At 48.7% G+C, this 21,862-nt stretch overlaps 1 protein-coding gene and 1 non-coding gene across 3 annotated transcripts in view; one reads left to right on the top strand and one right to left on the bottom strand.

The window, feature by feature from the left end:
* Positions 1 to 21,862, top strand: part of TACC1 (transforming acidic coiled-coil containing protein 1) — an 875,899-nt gene that overhangs the window by 59,120 nt on the left and 794,917 nt on the right. The window lies entirely within an intron of this gene.
* Positions 4,406 to 4,478, bottom strand: TRNAM-CAU (transfer RNA methionine (anticodon CAU)). The gene has a single exon. It is a non-coding gene; the product is annotated as a tRNA-Met (tRNA).

The following is a 21,862-nucleotide window of genomic DNA, read 5'->3' on the forward strand; positions in this document are numbered from 1 at the left end:
AATTAAAAATTGCATTCTAATAATTAAGTCGTACGGCAAGGTCGCTAACCGGTGTCAGATCCTTTTACAGCTGCGCTCTCACGTTCGAGATGCGCATGCGCAACCCAGGGCACGTTTCACCCACGTGCGCTCCCTGAACTCCATTTAACCATAACAGGAGGGCCCTGACACTCGCGCACCTTGATGACGTCATAGTGTCTGTGAGGGGTGGCTACCAGCCTGAGGAAAGCGTGACTCCCTCCCCCGCACCCTTTTAAATAATGGATATCATATCCTGCCCCTGAAGTTCTGAGAGAGACCAATGGCCCCTCCCGACGGGCGGCCCCTTTCGTGAATGGGCCCGCCCCCCCCTAAGGACCTTAAAAATGCTGCTCACCGATTATGACCTTACCGCCACAGGCCAGGTAGTTGCCTGACTATCTGGCCCCCCCCAAAAAAAACCCTGTAGCAAGGTCATACTCTCCCTGCAAAAACTTCAACCCATGCCAGGATATTTCTTATAAAAAGGGCATTCCCCGCCTCTGTTAAGTGGACCCCGTCCCGCAGGTAGAAGTGCTCCCCCCAGATGCAACCATGAGGAATGGTCTGTAAGACCGGAGTTCTAAATAACTTGTCTAGCTTGTTGTTGACCCTCTTTACCGAGTTATTCAACGCGCTGACTGAGTCCCCCCCTCTCCATCGCATTCTTGGTATCAGCTGTGACCATACAACCACACACCCCGGTAACCGCTTTGCTAGCCACCCTGCTGCTGATATAATCTCTTCCAGGAGGGCCCTTCTACTCAGGCCTGTCAGATCATTCCCCCCCAGATGAAGGATCACCGCCGAAGGAGGTGCAGTATGTCTTCTTAATAGAACCGACATATATTCCCTGAACTGACTGAGGCGAAGCCCCCCCCTGCCATGAAAGGAGACCGTGCACCCCCCGCTCTCCACCCTCCGTCTACCCGATCCTGCAAGGAAAATAGGATTAGCACGCTTGACATACGAATGTCCCACAACCCACACTACCACTGTCTTCTGTTTGTCCACCTGGCGCTTCTGTGATGTTGATGAGCTGATGTGATGTTCCATGGCTAGTTTCCGTCCTGCGTCACAGGCCCGAGAAACTGTAAATAACCAGACAAAACAGCAAGTGTTAGAAAACTCTAAATGGCGACAGCTCTCACAACATGTGCAACCGCACGTACCGTTTATAGGCGTTAGAGGACCACCTCCCAATCTTTTGCACACTAGTTGTGTTCAACCCCCTGGCCGTTGCTTCAGTGGCTGCCCCTATCCGGAAGGAGTGCGTACCAAACTCTTTGTAGTTATAACCAACCCTGGCCATACTCATGGCTAGTACCCTCTGGAACTGAAATCTGGTCAATGGTGTACCATCCCTATGCACCAGTAGTTGCCCCCTACACTCCTGCGCCCGCTGTCTTATCAATTCCTCCACGTGTGTCACTGGACAGCAGAGATTGCTCCGTGCCCGGTGTAACACCAAGCTTTGACCCCTAGCTTCCTGGTCAGTTTTTGATTTCCTGATTAAAATCCACATTGTGTCACTCCTTATGCTGACGTCAAGCAGCTGGAGGCCGCCTATCCTATCACGTTTATTGGCCGCCACCAGTTCGCCTACCCTGAAAGCCCCATAAAAAGCTAATGAGAATGCTGCTTTAAAGAGGCCCACCTCTGACGCAGAGCTACATGTGTCCGGCAGAGCGAGGAGAACTGCAGACAAGCGTTCAAAACCTATTGGTTTCCTAGAATCTGTGGAAGGTGCCTGCAGACGCCGCCATCCCTTCAATGCCTTCTGAGCTAAGAAGCTGTTTGTAGGATCCCTCACCCCTTTTGCACATGCGAAAAAGGAGATTGCCGCCTTGTGCCTGCTGGCTGTGGCCGCCGTGCGCCCCTCCTTGTGTAAGGCGCTCATGTACCTATTGAAGCTAGCTTCCCTAGTCCACCCACTCTCCCAGTCTTGGCCTAGAAAGTGACAGTAAGACCTGAACGCCCCTTCGTAAGCTGTCCTTGTCTTGGGTGCTAGGCTGGCTGCCACGAGGTCATGTAGTTGGGGGCACCAATCTGCCAGAGACTCAACGGGAAATGGGCCGGGGCTGCCTCTGCCTCCGGCAAGTGATCCCTGAACACCTGCATCTTAAAACGAGAAAGGGCATCAGCTGCATTGTTCAACACCCCAGGGACATGTTTCGCCCTGAAAAGTATATTCAGTGACATGCAACACAGCACAATCTCCTTGATCAGGCGTAGTATGAATGGACACCTTGCAGCTTGTTGGTTGATGCATTCCACCACAGTCATATTATCTGACCAGAATATTACAGATCGGTTGGCCAAATCCTCAGGCCACACTTTCAGTGCCACCCAGATTGGGAAGAGCTCGAGGAAACCAATGTTCACCGTCAGCCCGCTCTCCTCCCACCAGGCGGGCCACTTCTGTGCCACCCATTTCCTCCCAAGGATTGCACCAAACCCTACACTGCCTGCCGCATCGGTCCACAAACCCAGGTCCTCCGAGGACAGCGTGGGTGCACCCCACAGCACTCTGCCATTGAAGTCCTCCAGAAATGCGATCCATATCCGCATATCCTGGCGAACCTCAGCGGATAGCCGTGTCCGGTGATGTTTCTCCCGAAGACCCCTCATGGCCTGTGCAATTGAGCGTGAAAAAGGGCGCGCCATGGGAATTACTCTCAATGCAAAGTTTAACTGCCCCACTGCCTGCTGCAACATTTGTAGCGTCACTTTCCTAGCTTGTAGGCATAGTCCTAGGGTATTCTTGAATCTTTGTATCTTTTCCATTGGTAGTCTAAAACAGCTCTCCACTGAATCCAGTTCAATGCCTAAAAATTCCAGGCATGTTACCGGCCCGACTGTCTTCCCCTGCGCCAGCGGGACCCCGAAAGAGCGCATGAGCACGCAAAATTCCTGCAATGCTGAAGCACACTCCCGTGATCCCGCCGGACCCAGAAAAAGAAAATCGTCCAGGTAATGCATGACCCACTGGTGACCCGTACATTGCCGCAAGGCCCATTCCAGAAAAGAGCTGAACTGTTCGAAATATGCACATGAGATTGAACAACCCATGGGCATACACTTATCCATGTAGTACTTCCCTTCAAAAGAGAAACCTAAGAGGTGCTGGTCCTCCGGGTGAACAGGGAGCAATCTAAAGGCTGACTCGATATCTGATTTAGCCATCAGTGTTCCCGCGCCCAGGCCCCTCAGCATGTCCGCTGCCTGATCAAAAGACGCATATTTAACGCTGCAAACTGATTCATCAATAGCATCATTCAAGGATAGGCCCCTAGGTGCAGACAAGTTGTGAATGAGCCTATACTCCCCCTTCTCTTTCTTTGGTACCACCCCCAAAGGAGAGCATACAAAATTGTGAGTAGGAATGACATGAAAAGGTCCAGCTACCCTACCTAAACGCAACTCTTTTCCTATTTTGGTCGCCACCAACGTGGGATTGGAAAGTACTGACAGCTGATTTCTGCACTGTGGTGTCCCGACATAACCCCCTGCTGGAATTCGGAAACCGTGGGTGAAACCCTCTTGCAACAATCTCGCAGAAGTGTGGTTAGGGTACCTATTAAGCCAAGGGATCATTGCCGCCAAAAGAATCGGTGAATGAGCTATAATGGGATGGATCTTGTTACTCTGGTTTTTTCCGTCCCCTATTGCCCGACCCATTGCCTTTATTCCGGCATGTCGACTCTGGGTGGGAAGGATGGCCGCATAAATTGCACGCGTGCCTGAACTTACAAGTGCCCTGTGCCCTGCTGCATGTCCTTCTGTTGAAGTCCCAGCATACCCCATTCGTACCTCCATTGCCTCTGTTTTTCTGGGTTGTCTCCCCACCCTGCCCTGCTCGAAAGGGCTGCTGGAATGGCAGTTGTGGCCTGGGAGAATAACTTTTGCTCCAAGCAGCGCTAGTGCTTGCGCTAAAACTCACTCAAAACCCCCGTGAAGTAACAGTGAGCCATCTATTCTGCTTTGCATTTCATCTAGACACATTCACTATGTTGATTGAGTTTGAAATAGCACTTTGTTATGTCGAAATTTTTGTTCACACAGAAAGACACCTTCTTTGTTCCCCCATCCGCCCTCTGCCCTAGCTGTCCCTGCTTGACTTCTGTAGAAAAACCAGAGCCGAGCCTGCCCGGAGTTGGTGGAATGTAAACGAAAGAATAACCAAACTATTTCCCACAAAAAGGCAGCGCACACGACTCACTTATTAAGGCTTCGTATTTGTAAAACAAGGGACTCAAACTCAATAAGCAGATCAAAACATCCGTCACCTATGTGCACAAAATAATAAATACCTTATTTGTTTATGAACCAACGCAACAAAAACGGCTTTTTCTGCACGTCTGCTGTTTCTTAAGGAGGAAATAAATGCCCTCTCTGAGGATCGAACTCAGGACCTTCAGATTATGAGACTGACGCGCTGCCTACTGCGCTAGGAAGGCTGCACGTCTAGTCGCCCGCCCGCCCCGCAAAATACCTCGTGTCCCGATGGTCCCCGAAACCGGCCACTGCTGCTCGACGGTGCACTTGCTCACTCGATCACGGCAACTTCTCCCAGCTCCGGCTCAGCCTAAGATCCACGGACATTCACCGGAATCCTCCGTAGTTAAGCTTCTCGGATCGCCACGCCCGCTTGGACCCGGTACCTTCTCCCGCTCCGCTACAAAGACGCGTCGTCCTGCAACCAACGAAACGAAACCCCCGCACTCCTCCGCAACCACGAGCCTGATACAGCACCTGAAATAAAAATAAAAAATTAAACAGCCCCACGGTGGGGCGAGGAGCGAGCCTGGGAGCGCGGGCACAAAGAGGGCGCTTCCCGCGCTCCCCAGGCTCTTAAACCCCTTCGTCGCCGCGGCCCCGCCCCCTCGCCCCGGAAGCGCACAACTACTTCCGGGGCGAGGGCGGGGGTAAGCGACCCCGAAGGACAAAAGCGGGGTGTGGGGGGGCCGGGCCCCGCCATGCCTGCGTGGGGGCCGATTGGCCCCCCCTTTCCTAAGGGGCAGGTTTCGAGTTTGGCAGACAGGGTTCTCAGTCAGAAATGTGATGGAGCGCCCTGTCTGCCAAACTCTGTCCGCACGCCCCATGTAGAATCGAACGGACTGGAGCCTGTCCTCAACAGTGTCTCCTTTGACCCTCTCGACTGAAAGTTTCCTAGATGGCCTGAGGGAGTGCTGGCTGGCAGAGCAAGGGATGCACTACCCGCCTTTTTAAGGGTCGACCGCACGATGCCCTGATGTAGACGAACAGAAAAACATTAATGATCTGCACACCAAGGGAAAGAAGTCCCAGGGCAAGTTTTTCTTTTGAAAAAGAAAAGGTTTGGTGGGTGACCTGCCACTAAACATTTAGTACCTTCAGAGGAACTGCTGTAATATGGTTCCTTTGAGGTGACTGCTGGGCTGGTGTAATCAGAATAAAACATGTAGCGTAAGGGGCCGCCTTCACGTACATCACGCAGTTACTTTGATTTTTAAAACATGTAGGGGCTTCTCAGAGCACAGGCTTCCCGGCATGTTATATTTATTTAATTTAAATAAACTTTCACAAGATTCGCACGATATTACTTGATTTTTTTTTCTTCAACATACTCAGCATGGCGCAGGATTTATTTAACGTTCCAAGGCGGGTGCTTTGAACGTGGCTCTAGCAAGCCGTCCGTACAATTGAATAGTGTTTTTGGTGCAGAAAACTGAGTTTCAGCGCCTTGTCAGAGAAAGAAAAACCATATAATTTTCATTTTATTTTTCCTGCATATACTCTTTTTAATGCATTTCTGAATTCCAAGACTCTGTCCTGGCACTTTTTAATCATTCATTTTCAGTAATGAAATAGCCCTCGTGCCCCAGAATATGCACGTTGGCCTCCCATGGGCCCTTCTTGATCAGGGCTGCTGTCCCCAGATTTGAATGTAGTGTTCGCTCTGCGTGCCCCTGCTATCAGCCGCTGCCACCTGCCTAATCTCTTTTGAAGCGTTCCTGGTGACATAGCTTCACGGTGCAGGGGCCCAGACCATCTGTCCTTTGCTGTTGCCTGCAAGCAAACATTCGAATTTCTCTCCGTCTCATTCGAGTTTCTGTAAGGTCCCTTTGGTCGCTTGAAAGGCTCTCTTTAATTGATTGTTGTGATTATTGTTCCAGTGCAGGTATTAGCATCTGAAACCATAACCCCGCAGACAATGATCAGCCAGCCAGTAGCTGCTACGTGCTGGGTACCAGTAAAGCCTTTATCCCTGCTGCAAACATCCCGTGTGGTCATTAATACAAGTCGCGTTCGGCTTGTCCTACCTGAGCAAGACTAGGAGAGAAAAGAGGCACTAAACATTATTTTCTTAGCCAGTACTTTTGTTAGGATCGGATATGGAGCCAAGGAGGGAGTAAGCCAACTGGCCATGTTTAACTGCAAATTATTAGATTTATAATTGCATCGTAATTCAGTTTTTGGCAGGAGCAGTGCCCAGCCCCCCTTAACAAGGTGGTTAGTGGAGATGCCCCTGTGCATTGGATGCTGGCATAAAATAGCCCTCCTGTCGGTTTCAAGTGATACCCAAATATTGCCGACCCTGCAGACCTTGCTGTCCGTACAATTGAATAGTGTTTGGTGCAGAAAACAAATGAGTTTCAGGGCCTCGTCACAGAAAGAAGCACTATATATGGGTGTAGCGAGCTACCTACCTGCTAATGAGCTACAGCGCTTGGTCAGGGTAATAAAGCCCTACAAGTTTTGTCACAATATTGCACGAGACATCTGCCTGACACGCACTAGGTCTCGCATTAGGAAAGTTTGAGCTATTGGTCTTGTAAATGACAATTTTTTTATTTGTGTTGGTTTTGAAAATAGCTAAATTAATAGCTTTGTCATTTACAATGCCAATAGTTATAACTTTCGCAAATGTGACACCTATAGCATTTGTAATGCAACATGTTTTGTATTTACGTGACTTAGATGTATTGATATTACAAATAACAATGGCTTTTCATTTTTTTAAATAATTAAGTTAGCTATTTTCAAAACCAACACATAAATAAAAAAATTGTCATTTACAAGACCAATAGCTCAAACTTTCCTAATGCGAGACCTATTGCATTGCAAATGCTTGTTTATAATGGGACACAGTTATAGAAGGGATCCGGGTAGGGGTCCCCTGACACCATGGGTGGAATATAGGGGTCTTTGAGGGATCACTTATGTGAACAAGATGTCCCAAAACACATTTTCCCAATGTACAATATTCAAGAATCTGTTGCGACGCTCAACACGCCCCCCATGTAACATCAAGGTAGATTTGCGAATTTCGCTGATATATATATATTTTTTTAAATACACACTCACTCAGACACTAATGCACTCACTCACAGACCCCTTCACACTCTCTTACACACACCCACAGACCTACTCGGACACACCAGCACCCACTCACAGACCCACTCAGAGACTCACCCACCCACTCAAAGACCCACTCAGACACTCATGCACTCACTCACAGACCCATACAGCGATACACGCACCCACTCACAGACCCACTCAGACAATCATGCCCCACTCACATCCCCAATGATACACTCATGCTCTCACTCACAGACCCACTCAGAGACTCATGAACCCACTCACAGACCCACTCAGAGATTCTTGCACCCACTCACTAGCCCACTCTCATGCACCACTCAGAGGCCTACTCAGACACTCATGCTCCCCATCACAGACCCATTCAGAGACTCATGCACCTATTCTCACACCCACTCAGAGACTCATGCATCCACTCACAGATACAGTCGGACACTTGCACACACACTCAGAGATTCACACACCCACTCACAAACCCACTCAGACACTCATGTAGCCACTCACATACCCACTCAAAAACTCACATAGTCACTCACAGATCTATTCAGAAACTCATGCACCCATTCACAGCCCTTTTCAGAGACTCATGCACCCACTCACAGACCCGCTCACAGACTCATGCTCCCACTCACAGACCCGGTCACAGACTCATGCTCCCACTCACAGATTAACTCAGACTATCATGCCCCCACTCATAGACCCACTTAGACACTCACACACCCACTCACATACCCATTCAGACACTCACACATCCACTCATAAACCCAGTCAGACACTCATTCACCCACTCACAGACCAACTCAACCCAATCACACACCTACTCAGAGACCCACTCATACACTCATGCAGCCACTCACAGACCCACTCAGACACTCACTCGCACACTCATACACACACACTCATAGACCCATACAGTCACTTACACACCCAGTCACCAACCCACACAGCTACCATTGACCCATACAGCTACTCACACCTACTCACAGACTCATACAGCCACTCACATACTCATTCACTGACCCATGCAGCCACTTATATACACACAATCACAAACCCACCAAAACACTCACAGACCCATACAGCCCTCACACACCAACTCTCTGACTTACACAGCCACTCACACACCCATTCTCAATGGTTATAGTTTCCAGTTAGGAACTTATTTTAGAAAACCTTCGAAATTCACTAAAAATCAAAGGTTACAGGGATGTTATAGTTAGCAAATAACATTTAAAAAGTCTTAGGAATTCACTAAAAAACACAGGGTTACAGGGACATTATAGTTAGGAAATAACATTACCAAAAAATAGAAATTCACAGAAAAAACAAGGATTACAGAGACGTTTAAGTTAGGAAATATCGGGGGAGGAGCTTGGCGGGCATCCGAGATGGCCGCTTGAGCACAGCGCTCTCCGGACCCTCGCCGCTCCCGGCATTTTATCCTGACTGAATCCTGATTTCCTGCAAGAATTCATGTGGAGGACGTTTGGCTGATGACCCTGGCACCTTTCAGAAATCGATTTGGACATTGGATTCCTGAGATATGGTGATCTGAACTTTTGGGCTCCGCCCTTGAGGTGCACCCGGGACGGGGTGCGGTTCTGTGGCCGTCCTGGAATTAAACAACAGCGGCAGGAGAACTAGCCTTGTGGGTCCCCCTCCTAAGTTTCGGTTTCGATTCTGTTTCGACTTGGGCCGACAGTGTGCGTGTCGTGCAGGGACTGATACTTGGAGGCAGATCGGCTGTTGGGCCTTCCTGTGGACTATTTGCTGGTTTTGGCGACCTCTACCCGTGTGGTGCCCTTTTTGGAACCTTTGGTCCTGTGATTTGGGTGTCGGGCCCGTTGACCCTGGTGGCTCGCCTTGTGACGCATCTTCAAAATGGCGGGCAGAGGGGACAGGGAGACGCGCAAGACGAAAACACCTCTGCGCGGAGCTCCGGTTCAATCAAATGTTATGGACCGCTATACCCATTCTAAGGGGTCCCCCGGAGCTGCCCTGCCTGGTCCTATTACAGCGTCCGATCGAGTTTTGGAGGAGTCGGCGGAGCCCTCCCTGCAGGACATTATGGGCGCCATTTCGGGAGTGAGGGAATCCATCGGCCTACAGTACGAGGCCTTGGCCCATAAACTTGACACTGTGGCTATTGAAGTGAATCTGATTCGTGCTGATCTCGGCAAGACGAATGAAAGGGTACAATCATTGGATATTAAATCATCCAGCCTCACGAAGGACGTATCGGAGCTCCAGACGGAGGTCGGGAATCTCCGTCGGGTGAACGACTTCATGACCCGACGCCTGGAGGATTTTGAAAATAGGGCACGTCGCTGCAATGTCCGTCTGGTTGGTGTACCGGAGAACCCAGAACCCCACTCGGTGGATCTCCTGGTTGAAGATCTGGTCTTGAACCATCTTGCCCCTTCTGGTCTTACTAAGTTTTTCACAGTGGAACGTGCACATCGTGTTCCGGGGGGCAAAGGTAAACCGGGAGCCCCGCCGAGACCTATTGTGGCGAAGCTTTTCCACTATAGAGACCGGGACGCTATCCTGCAGGCTTCGCGGGTGAAGGGCCCGGTGGCCTTTGAAAATGCCACGGTGAACTTTTACCCGGACTTTTCCCAACAAGTTCAGAGACAACGGATGGAATTTCGTGGTGCCAAGAAACGTCTTCGAGACCGGGGCCTACGCTATGCTATGCTCTTTCCCACCAGGCTTCGGGTCGAGTATAACGAGCGCACCCTTTTCTTTGATCGACCAGATGTTGTTAATGACTGGCTGGACTCCTTGCCTGACCGTCCTCCTGAGACTGAGCCCGCCGCTCACCCTGGTGGTGCCGAAGGTGGTGCGGAGATCTGACTGTTCGGCTCTCATGTCTTACTTTGAACACGTTTTCAGGAGTGTTGGCCGGCGTTCCTCTACAGCATAATTATTTTGTCTTTAGTTTGTTCCTTTTAGTTCTTGGTGTGGTCGGGGGGCGGGTGGAACGGGGGCCTTTCCTCCTCCGGGGTCTTTGTGTAGAATAGGGGTCCTAGGGCGACAGGCACACTGCAGGTTGGGGTGGCTCTTTAGCTTTTTGCAGGGGTGCAGGGTGGGGGGTGTTCCTTTTCAGTTTGGGGGAGGGGGGTTGGGAAGTTCTTTCTTTTCTGTGTGTTGTTTTCAAGGCGGATTGCTCCTGTGTTTGCTGCTGTTTCTGATGTCGTGCTCATGGACGTGGGGTCTTGGATCGGGTGGATGGGATGGGGGGTAGAGGGTTAAAATTCGTTTCCTGGAACGTTAACGGTCTGGGAGATCGTATCAAGCGCAGTGTGGTTTTGAAATGTATACGACGTTTATCACCGGACATTGTTTTCCTGCAAGAAACTCATTTGATTGGAAATGTTTGTTATGCAATGAATAGGTGGGGCTACCGCCTTGTGGCACACTCGGGGTTTACCTCTGGTTCCAGGGGTGTGGGTATCCTTGTTCGAACCTCCCTCCCCCTGGCAATTGATGAGGTGATTCAAGATGACCGAGGGAGGTATGCGGTCTTGGTGGGTAGATATGAGGGCCGCACCCTATCTCTCTTCAATGTTTATGTCCCCCCGGGTTTGCAGACTTCTACTTTCACTGATTTGGGCCGCGTTTTGTTAGATCTCCCTAATAGTACTCTCTTCCTGGCCGGTGATTTTAATTCGGTGCTTTCCGGCCTTCACGATCGCCATCCCCCTAGGGATACTCCGGCTGCTCAGCAGTGGTTGGGTGGGTTTCTAGATACCTTTGGCCTTGTGGACTGCTGGCGACTGTTGCATCCCACTCAGCTTCAATACACATTCCACTCTGGGGCACATGGCAGTTTGTCTCGGCTGGATTATTTCCTGATGCCCGCGGCCCAGTCGTCGGCGGTCAGTGAGATTTTGCATTTGCCTAGGGGTATCTCTGACCACTCGCCGCTCTGGCTTCGTTTTGAGGTTGGGGTAGAGGCAGCGGGCCGAGTAGCTCCCATTAATCCATGGTACCTTTCCTCCCCTGAGACCCGTAGCCTCTTGCTCAAGTCCATGGATGCGTATTTCCTGGACAACGAGGGGTCGGTCTCTTCGGCTGTGTCCCTGTGGGAAGCCTTTAAAACGGTGATTCGTGGACAGGCCCTTTCCTTGATTGTTGAAGCTAAGAAAGCCGGGAAGAGGGAGGTGGTGGACCTTGAGGGGGAGGTTTCGGCTTTGGAGGACGAACTGGACTCTGGTGTCACACCTGAGAAACTTCACGCCCTGGGTTTGAAACAATTTGCCTATAAATCCCTGGTCACGGACGCTGCAAAGGTGATGTTTCGAGAACAACAAGGCAGGTTATATGATGTGGGTGATAAAGCGGGTAAACTCCTAGCGTGGTTGGACAAGAAAGAAAGAGCTAATCGTGTGGTGCCCGTGATTCAGTCTGCGAGTGGTGAGAATGTGACTGACCCGATTGCTATTGTTGACCGTTTTGCCGAATACTTCCGTGTTGTGTATGCTCCCGTGTCTGTAAGGGATTTGGCTGATTCTCGCCTTCTGTTGCGTGATATAACTCTGCCCTGTGTCTCCGATTTGGACCGTATTGCTTTGGACTCCCCTTTTACGGCTGATGAGATAGCTACTGCTATCCGTTCGCTCCGCTCGGGCAAAGCATTGGGCCCGAACGGGTTGCCTATTGAGTTGTACAAGTTACGTCCCGATAGGATGGCGCCGTATCTCCGCGATATGTTTTTAGAATCCCGAGAGCGGAACATCCTTCCCTACGATCAGCGTCTGGCGACGATAGTCGTCATCCCCAAAGATGGTAAACCGCGGGACCTTTGTTCCTCATATAGGCCTATATCCCTGTTAAATGTTGAACCCAAGGTTTTGGCGAAACTTTTGGCATCCCGTCTTCTGTCGGTTCTTGGTGACCTGGTCCATCCAGATCAATCTGGTTTTATCCCGCATCGCAACACTGCTTTGAATCTACGTCGCCTTCATGGCGTGATAGCGAGGGCGGGGCTGTTGACGGAACCGGCCATTTTGGCGTCTTTGGATGCCTCTATGGCCTTCGATACTGTGGAGTGGCCCTATTTATGGGCGACTCTTGAGAAATTCGGATTCGGGTGCGAGTTTATTAGCTGAATTAAATTGTTGTACGCGGAACCTCTGGCGCAAGTTGTGGTGAATGGTAGGGTGTCGGCTCCCTTCTCCTTGGGCAGGGGCACCCGCCAGGGTTGCCCCTTGTCTCCGCTGCTGTTTGCACTCGCTCTTGAACCATTGGCGGCCTGGCTTCGGTGGGAACCGTCCCTTAAAGGGATTCGTTGGGCCCCGGACTTTGAAGACCGTGTCTCGCTTTATGCGGACGATATCCTCTTGTATCTTACCTCCCCTCGTAAGTCTTTATCCGTTTTATTTGACGTTCTCGCGTCCTTTGGTGCTAACTCGGGCCTTGTAATTAACTGGACCAAGTCCTGTGTATATGTTTTATCTGGTGTCTTGCCTCCGTTGCCGAGTAGGCTTCCCATTCAGGTGGCCCAGGACGGCTTCAAATACTTGGGGATTTTTGTTACTTTGGACTCGTCCCTTCGCTTTGATCGTAATCTCCTTCCCCCGTTGCTTAGACTAAGTTTGGACGTTGCCCGCTGGCGTAAACTTCCCTTATCTCCTCTGGGTCGGGCGGCCCTGTTTAAAATGATGTCATTGCCGCGATTTCTCTACGCTCTCCAGAACTTTTATGATCCTATCCCTAAGACCTATTTTCGGGAGATTGAGAGTCTTCAGAGACAGCTTATTTGGGATGGGCGTCCGCGCATTGCTCTCGCGAAACTTTCCATCCCGTGGTATGACGGGGGCATGGCGCTCCCCGACATTAAGAGATATTATTGGGCCTCCCACCTGTCTGCTATCAATCACGTTATGTTTTCGCCGGGTCGTAATCCGGCGTTCGAGATGGATAAACTTCAGCTTCCGGGAGGTGATTTTAACAGAGTGCTTTACTCTCGCTCCGCTGGGCGCCATCTTGTGGGACCTACATTGACTGCTTTGACTGTGTGGCGCGCTGCGAATGTGAGCTTGGGCTGGGAAGATCGCTTGACGTTGGCGACACCGCTTTATGCTTCGGAACGTCTGGGCGGTCTCTGGTCTACCAAGGGTTTCGACCGTTGGGATGTGATTGGGATTTGTAAGGTGGGGGATGTGTACTCTAAGGGTTCTGTGCGGTCGTTTCAGGCCCTCCAGGCTGACTATGGCCTGAATGGTCGGGAGTTCTTTCGTTATCTACAGGTCAGACACGCCCTTGCTTCGGTATTTGCTCCTGGTGAGATTCCGCCTGATTCTTCCCCCCTTGAAGACCGTATCCTTGACGGGCATCTTCCTGATAGCACTATCTCCCTGATCTATAAAAAGTTGATTAATAATCGGGCCGACCTACTGGTCCGACTTCGGGAAGCGTGGGTGGGCGATGGGTTGGAACTTGATGATGAGGACTGGCAATCGGCCCTCTCCTCCCCGAAGGAGGTGGCTATTCCGGCTCGTCTCCGTCTGGTTCAACTTAAGATCCTTCATCGGGTGTACGTTACGGGACCGCGTCTGGTGGTGATGGGCTTTTCCTCCGACGGGTTATGCAAGCGTGGCTGTGGTTTGAGTGCAACTTTTTTGCATATTCTTTGGGAGTGCCCGATGGTGGCTGCTTATTGGACGGCTGTGCTTGAAGTGATGGCTGTGGTGACAGGTGTGTCCTTGCGTCCGGAACCTCGTCCCTGTCTTTTGAATGTCTGGGAACCCACCGACTATTCGGTGGCCCAGTCCAGATGGGCCACCCTGGGTTATATGGTGGCGAAGCGGGATATCACGCAACTCTGGGGGGCCTCTAGGCCCCCTGACGTCTCGAAATGGGAAGATAATATGGACTGGTCCATGTTCCGTGAGAAGACTGTCTATGTGGCCAGGGGCAGACCCAGGGCGTGGACGAAGGTTTGGGGTCAATGGAATGACTACCGTGGCGACATTTGTACTCCTCCCCTTGTAGGCACTGCTGAGATTACCCTGTCTCCCTAGGCGAGCGTTCCTGGAACCTTTTATATAGGGGTTGCACTGGTGTTTCCGGTTCTCCCCTCTGATCTCCTCGCCCCTCCCCCCCCCCCCTGATCTCCTTGGAGCTTAGAGCTCCGTTTATGTTCTCCTGCTGCTATACCCCCTTTACGTCCTTTGGGCTGACTGACAGTACTATACTTTCGCCTTTTTGTGTGCTTGTTCTTTCATATAAAATAAAATCTGTTTTGTCCTGTATTTCGTGGGGAGTATTGCATTGTTGGTCGATTGTTGCCTCTGCGGGCAGGTATCTTGTATTTCGACTCCTCTTTAGCGGCCAGCCCGTGTGGTTGTAGGCCCATCCTTGTATTTTCTTGCTTACTCCAATAAAGGTTTTTTTTAAAAAAAAAAAAAAAAAAAAAAAGTTAGGAAATATCATTTAAAAAACATTGAAATTCACTGAAAAAACCACAGGTACAGAGACGTTATAGCTAGGCTCAGATTTCACTAGTACTAAGCCATTGAAATTTAGCAGTTATAGTTACCTAAGCTAACTATACCTTATGCTCCTGCAATGCACTGCTTATGACCTCAATCAATCAATCAATCAATCAGAGTACTTGTAAAGCACGCTATTCACCCGGGAGGGTCTCAAGGCGCTGAGGGGAGGGGGGTGCCACTACTGCTCGAAGAGCCAGGTCTTGAGGAGTCTTCTGAAGGCAAGTAGGTCTTGGGTCTGCCGTAGGTGGGCAGGGAGGGTGTTCCAGGTCTTGGCGGCAAGGTAGGAGAAGGATCTGCTGCCGGAGGTCGTTTGTTGGATGTGGGGAACAGAGGCGAGGGAGAGGCTGGCGGAGCGGAGCTGGCGGGTGGTAGTGTAGAAGCTGAGTCTGCTGTTCAGGTAGGTTGGTCCGGTGTTGTGGAGTGCTTTGTGTGCATGGCTGAGGAGCTTGAAGGTGATCCTCTTGTTGACGGGGAGCCAGTGTAGGTCCCTCAGGTGGGGGGTGATGTGGCTGCGACAGGGGATGTTGAGGATCAGTCGGGCGGAGGCATTTTGGAAGCGTTGTAGTCGTCGTAGGTGTTTGGCTGGGATTCCTACGTAGAGTGCGTTGCCGTAGTCCAGTCTGCTGCTGACGAGGGCCTGTGTCACCGTTCTTCTTGTTTCGGTCGGGATCCACTTGTAGATCCTGCGCAGCATGCGGAGTGTGTTGTAGTAGGAGGAGGAGACGGCGTTGACCTGTTTGGACATGGAGAGGGAAGAGTCGAGGATGAGTCCTAGGTTGCGTGCATGGTCGGTGGGTGTCTGTGCTGATCCCAGTGTGGTCGGCCACCAGTAGTCGTCCCAGGCTGAGGGGGTGGGTCCAAGGATGAGGATCTCCATCTTGTCCGAGTTCAATTTCAGATGGCTGCTTCTCATCCAGTCGGCGACAGCCTTCATTCCTTCGTGGAGGTTGGTTTTGGCTGTGTGTGGGTCCTTGGTGAGGGAGAGGATGAGCTGGATGTTGTCGGCGTAGGAGATGATGTTGAGGTCGTGGTGGTGGGCCACTTGTGCGAGGGGGGCCATGCAGACTTTGAACAGCGTCGGGCTGATGATAACATCTCAAATTACATCACTAATGACATCATCCACAGAACCTCTCACAAAGCCACTTACAGCCCAATACAACCTCTCATACACCCACTCACACACCCAAACAACCACTTACATGCCCATTCACAAACCCATTGAACTACTCACAAACACCCACTCATTAATACAGCCACTCACATAGCCACTCACCCACCCATACAGCCACTCACAGACCCACTCACCCACCTATACAGCCACTCACACACGCATACAGCCACTTAGACACCCACTTCCACACTTATACAGACAGAAACACAGCAACTCAGATGACATATGTTAGAAACACTATCATTCATTAGTAGTGCAAAAAGAATAGTATTTTAACTTATGCAGTAGCTTAGTTTATATGTGTAAGTCTCAGACATGTTATCAAAACACTTACACTCACTCACTCAATTTGAGATTGAAAAATGTATATTTCAGTTTTGCTACTAAAGGTTTTTAATCATGTTTAGGCTTGTTAGAAAACACATAAATCCCCAGCCACTGTCCAGCACCCTCCCCGGGGTAAGTACTTGGTGGAGTTGGAATAGTGAATCTCTCCCCTCCCCCCATCACTGTCCAGCACCATCCCTTTGATAAGTACTTTGCGAAGTTAGAATTGTTAATCTGCATCTCTGTCACTGTCCAGCACCTTCCGTGAGGTAACACTTATTGGATATTGCAATGTAAATAGTAATTGATTCACACAGTTACTGTATGGTTTCTTCCTACAATACATTTTGTTTGTTAAAAAATAATAGATTGTTTTATTACATTGCAAGCTTCAGTTCTCCTATTTCAAATGTAATTTCTAAAATTGTTTTACCTTACAATTATGATAACTTTTGACACGCTGACAAATTGAATTATTCCTACAGGTGGTAGTCTTCATAGCTAATACATTCTGAAAACAGTAAAATATATTTTTAAAAAATTCTACATTTAATCATAATTTTTACCATTTACATAAAGTATGGAAATGTTTTACATGGTAAATGTATGTCTGATAAAGGCATGCGTGGTAATGGTTAATTTAATGTAATACTATGTATGTCCTTAGTAAAGGTCTGATGGTAAAGACATGCGTGGTTATGTTACATGCATTGTAAAAACAGTGGCAAAGGCATGCATGGTAAAGGCGTGTGTTATTCTATCATACATCCATTGTAATAAGCACAAAATATCCTAGCGTTTTGGAGGTGTACTTGTATTGTGGGTGGTAGTTTGGTTGTGTTATGTTTAGCACTCTCGTTTTTTTCCCAATGAAACATCTTCGGCTCTGCTTTGGTGGTGGTCAGAGAGCCAGAAGTATAAAACTTTAGTTTAAAGTTGTGATAGGTAGTCCTGGGTCATTTACATATCATGGAATATGCTGCGGTCATCAGTGGCTTTGTAATCTCCTTTTCGTCCCATGTCTTGTAAATGCTTTTCTTCAAATAGGATCATGCCCCTCTGAATTGAAGAGTTACATTGTTTCTCCTTTATTGGGAAAAGCAGGTTTAGAAGCCAACTCAGAGAACTTCCATCCTATCTCTGCTATTTACCGAAACGATTGCTACTGATTACAAAATTACCTTTGAGACTGATACACTATTTTCTTAATAGAATTAGCTTTCGGCCTTAGAGAAGCACACAGACTGTGATATTGGACATAAGGGAACACTTCTTCAACATCAGGCTTGAAAATGTTCACCTGCTCTTTTTCTTTTAGACCTCTCCACTGCATTTGCCCCCCTGGAGCATGCTTTTTATTATTACACAAAACAAATATTTACAAATGTAACAAAAACATGACAATTACACATACTAATTTTTTCAAATGCATATGAATTTGAGTGAGCTCAAATTCCTGAGCGTTAAAAGGAAGAAGAAGAAGAAAGAATGCAGAACCCATGGGAAAGGTTAGAATCAGAACACCAAGCAGAACGTGGTGGTTGGAGGATGGCATGGGAAGATCAAGTGAACTTGGCGGCACTGAAAATAAGAAGCAACGATAGGCAGAAGGTAGTGGTAGGGAGACTGTATTGTGAAATTAAGTGAAATGCAAGCAGTGGCGGGAGCCGAAGCAGAACACACACCAAAAACAACGAGCAGGAAACAAATAATGAAAAAGAGCTCCCTAAAACCAACCCATAAACAGAAAAGTGTAAGGAGACCAGTAGTTGGAAGGTGGTCTATGGAGTAAACAAAAGACAGCAAGGAGGGAGGATTAACCACCAGCAGGCAAGAATTTATATAGGACAATTGAATTAACAAATAAAAAGGTAATGACCGGGTGGTAGGACCACAGTGTAGATACAGCTTGTCTCGAAGAGACAGCGTATGTGCTGCACAGGGCCGGACTGGGAACAAAAATTGGCCCTGGCAAAGTGCTCATCTGGCCCCCCTAGGGTGAGGGGGAGTGCCGCTGAGCAGTTTGTGAGAGCCGGTTTCGGCCAATTTTGTTACAGGGGGGCCGATATTGCCAAAACCCGGTAACAAAAACGCCCCCCGCCAGGGGCCCAAAACCAGCCCCTACCCTAGCGGCCTACCGGGGAAACGCCCGGTGACCGCTATGGCCAGTCCGGCCCTACTCACCCTAAAAAAGGCAACTTCATTCCCTGTGTTTTTCTGTATTTACTCATTCACGTGTTTGCTCACAGCTTCAGTGTCCAGTGCTGGAATTGGAAAACATTTACTCCAGAAACCCATAAATTGAGGGGTAAGTTGTACCAGAGGAAAGGGGTAAAGTCATGAGGGGCAGAGCTTGAACAGCAGAGACTGTCAGTCGACTCATACTTTTATTTTTTAACAATCTGCTGCAAAGAATTTGGGAACAAGGTCATATGACAGTAAATCTGCTCTAGCTTACCTAATTGGCCACTAAGAGGCTGCTTACAAGGTTAAGACACCTGCAGCAGAGATCTTTGCGGGTACAGCAATTTTGAGGGTATTATTATAGAAGAGTTCTGTGTCTTCCCCAAAGTTTTGATTCATAAAGAAGAATGTAACGTTAACGTGCCTATTGCAAATCATATCATGTAACCTGCAGATCACAGATTTGTAATTTATGTAGAGGTTAAGTGGACTACTGCTTCAACACGGAGATCATGTTGCCGTTCCAATCATTATAATATAGCACAGTGATCTGTTTACCAGATCAGCGAGCTGTATACAAATTATAAGTCATGAGTTGATATCCTTTTTGTTGTTTGCTCTATCTGTTGTTATTTTAAGATTGCAAAGAAGGGTTTCTTTGAGAAGTAGTAAAGTCATATTAGTACAGTCTACCGAAATCACTGTGTCACATTTTATTTCCTGACTGGGTTTCTCCAGACCATTCACTCTTAACCCTTTCCGTGCTGATGACGGAACCGCTCCGTCATCAGCCGCGGTGGCGCTGTGCTGATGACGGAGCGGTTCCGTCATGGCCCGCCCAACGCGCCTGCGCGGCGCTGATTTCGCACCTGCGCGGTGCGTTCTATTAAGCGGGCGAGACCATGACGGAACCGCTCCGTCATGAGCACAGCTCAACCGCGGCTGGTGACGGAGCGGTTCCGTCACCAGCATGGGCCCGCCACGCGGCCCCCCCGCCCGCTTAGCGCTGCGGCGGAATAGCCGCCGCAGCGATGAGGTTAACATGTAATGTCTACAAGTACAGACAATATGTGATACTTACCTCTTTTAACCCACATTGTCTTATCTAACTTTAACTATACATTGATTTTCACACTTGCGTGATTTATTGTGTCTCTCAGTGTGTGTAAAGTGCTCTTAACACCCTACATTGGGATAAAAAGCATTGTTAAAGAATTACATATAAAAAGAAAGTGCCATTTAAATATTTATTTTTGTAAATACTCATATACACAGATCACCTCTTACAGTGCATGCACATCTCTTACATGGTGTTTGAACAAAGTCAAAAGCCTGCCTCCAAGTCATAGTTTCTCTAAAGCACTTGTGTAGTAATAAGCTGTGCATTTGCGTTTCCTTCCATTGCATTGGCATCTAGGTAATAGGCTGAAGATAGCTTCCAGCCAAGGCGATACTTAAACATATGAAGGGCTGATGGCCCTTTAAATCAGGCATTTGTTTATGGATAGGATAGAAGTGAAAATAAGGAAGCCCCCTCGCTACTTGCAGGTTGCTGCTCTGCACCGAAAAAACATATGCGCCCTGCTGAATTATGTCACTGTATCGAAAAATGATACCAGGACAGCATTTTTCACTAGGTCGGCCCAGGCCTGAAATAGTTCCTGGAACCAGGATCTGGTCAAATCTTCCTACTTTGCAACACTGCCAGTGTCACATTTTCTAGGACTAGAAGTGGGTTAGCGAATTTAAGAGAACTTTGTTTGTAATATCTTTGCACAGTATTTAATACCAAAGTAGCACTTTTTCCTGACATCATTTTCCCATCAGTTTAGCTAAAGTCAAACTGATTTTTTTGTCATTAGTGCCTTTTTTTTCATCAAACTTTCACTTTTTATCTCCAGGTAAGGTGATTGATTCTTCTTCCCACAATTGAACCTGAGTTCTCACACAGCCTGCTGCAGCAACATTCATACAGCATGCACCCACGTGCATAACAAATCATGACTGGGCCCCCCTGCAAAGGGGATGTATGACGTTACAACGCATGCTTTTACCACACATGCTGTTACAACGCAAGTATTACAACGCAAACCTTTACAACGCATTACACTTGGGGGTGCTGGATAGTGAATAGTTTAATTTACTATTACAACTCCAGTCCCCGTGGACACTAGGGAAGGTGTTGGATAGTAAATTAAAACTATTCCCTATCCTAGAGCGCCCCCCAGTGTAATGCGTTGTAAAGGTTTTCGTTGTAATACTTGCGTTGTAACAGCACTGCGTGGTAAAAGTTTCGTTGTAAAGGATGTTTCCCCTGCAAGGTACATGGAGAGGTCCCAGCTCCGGATTTAATCCATAGCTCTCAGGCCAGAGTTCTGTACTGAGGGAGCCCCCTGCAGCTCGGGGGCCTCCCTGCACCGCATGGGCTGCAGGGGACTGTGTTATGCCACTGCATGCACCCTCTTTCAAACTGATGCCCAGATTGTAGGGCATCTCCACAAAACATGAAAAATCTTGCAACTAGTAAAAAATGCGCAATCCATATTACAAGGTGTTGCAGGGATTATGTCACTGGCCGGGCTCAAGGTAAAAATGCCATTTTAGCGCAATGCTAAGTCCACGGCCTGAAGGCAGGACAGGGGTGCCTTGCGGGACATTTGTACTCCAGTACAAATTGCTGCACGATAACAATGGCCCAAAGGTGAGTGATTTAAAACGTGTAATTTTCTGTAAATTACGACTTACATGATATTACTCTTGCTCAGTGATTCAACCTAGCTTCATTTGGTATCATTTAGTGCTTGAATTTCACACAAGGCCAGCTCATGCTAATTTAGCAGGCGTGGCTCTGTATGAAATTCAAGAAATATTTACACGGTTTCGACCTCCTCGAGTCTCCTTTGAATTAATTTTTAAGTGGTTGGTGCTATGCAGTGCAAATCCATTAGGGTGTTGTGTTCCTGTTAACTTTTTGTGCAAAACATATTTTGCACTGGAAAGAGCCGCGGTCCGTGCAGGTAAGAATAGAATAGAATAGAATAGAATAGAATAGAATATGCACTTATATAGCGCATGGTTACCCGAAAGCATCCCAGCGCTGCGGACATGCGGTAGGGAGCAGATGGAGTTTTATGGGGAAAGCCATGTCTTCAGTTGTCTGCGGAACGCGAGGTGGTTGGTTTCCTGACGGACCAATGGGGCCGGGTTCGAGGGGGATTTCTACAGACGATGACGAGGGAAGATTATTTATTTATTTAATTTCCCCTCATTGTTGTCTGCTGATTTCTCCTCCCCT

The sequence above is a fragment of the Lissotriton helveticus genome, chromosome 11, assembly GCF_964261635.1.
Source record: "Lissotriton helveticus chromosome 11, aLisHel1.1, whole genome shotgun sequence".
Lineage (NCBI taxonomy): Eukaryota > Metazoa > Chordata > Amphibia > Caudata > Salamandridae > Lissotriton > Lissotriton helveticus.